This window comes from Neopelma chrysocephalum, unplaced genomic scaffold, assembly GCF_003984885.1.
Source record: "Neopelma chrysocephalum unplaced genomic scaffold, ASM398488v2 Primary Assembly neopelma1_86562, whole genome shotgun sequence".
NCBI lineage: Eukaryota > Metazoa > Chordata > Aves > Passeriformes > Pipridae > Neopelma > Neopelma chrysocephalum.
This window is the reverse complement of record NW_020916099.1, coordinates 545-1,254: the sequence shown is the minus strand read 5'-3', so window position 1 is coordinate 1,254 and position 710 is coordinate 545. Positions and strand designations below refer to the sequence as shown.

At 38.9% G+C, this 710-nt stretch overlaps 1 non-coding gene across 1 annotated transcript; it reads right to left on the bottom strand.

The window, feature by feature from the left end:
* Positions 1-298: 298 nt before the first annotated feature.
* Positions 299-427, bottom strand: LOC113979650. Its single transcript, XR_003537944.1, has one exon.
* Between the last annotated feature and the right edge of the window lie 283 nt (positions 428-710).

Here is a 710-nt window from a genome sequence, read left to right as displayed (position 1 = left end):
TACCTGATGTAGATGTACATGGGCTCAAAAGCCTCCCTGCCCGAGGCTGGCTCGATGCAGCCCGAGCCCTTCCCTCGCAGGAAGACCTTGGCCCCCGTCTCGATCTGGATGTGCTGCAGGTAGGAGCAGCCCGGCCCCTCCACCTTCTCCTTCACGTTGAAGGTGGGCACGGCGTGTTCCAGCCCCACAAACAGCTTGTCCTGCACGTAATGCATCTGCAGAGGAGCAGGGAAAGCTGATTATCTCACTCAGAATTAGGAAATCAGGGCAGAAGTCTCCTGTCTGATGAAGGAGGGTTCAGTGTGGGATGGCACAGTGAGCCCTGGGCTGCTCTGGAAGCAGGGCTGCTCTCCCCATCCCTTTGCTTTTAGGAGGCCACTGTCCCCTGAGTCTCACTCTCCAGACTCAGTCTCTTTAGTCCTCCAGATTTTAACAATACACAAGGGGGGCTGTTGATTTTTTTTTTTAATTTTTATTTATTTTTACTTTTAATTTTTATTTCAAAATAATTTTATTTTTTATTTAAATTTTTTATTATTTTTATTTTTAATATTTGTATTGTTATTATTTTTATTTTTAATTCTTATTTTACTTTTTATTTTGTTATTTTTATATTTAATTTTGGGTTTGATTTTTATTATTTCTATTTTTACTTTATTTTTAATAGTTTTATTTTTGATTCTTATTTTTAATCATTATTTTGTTATTTT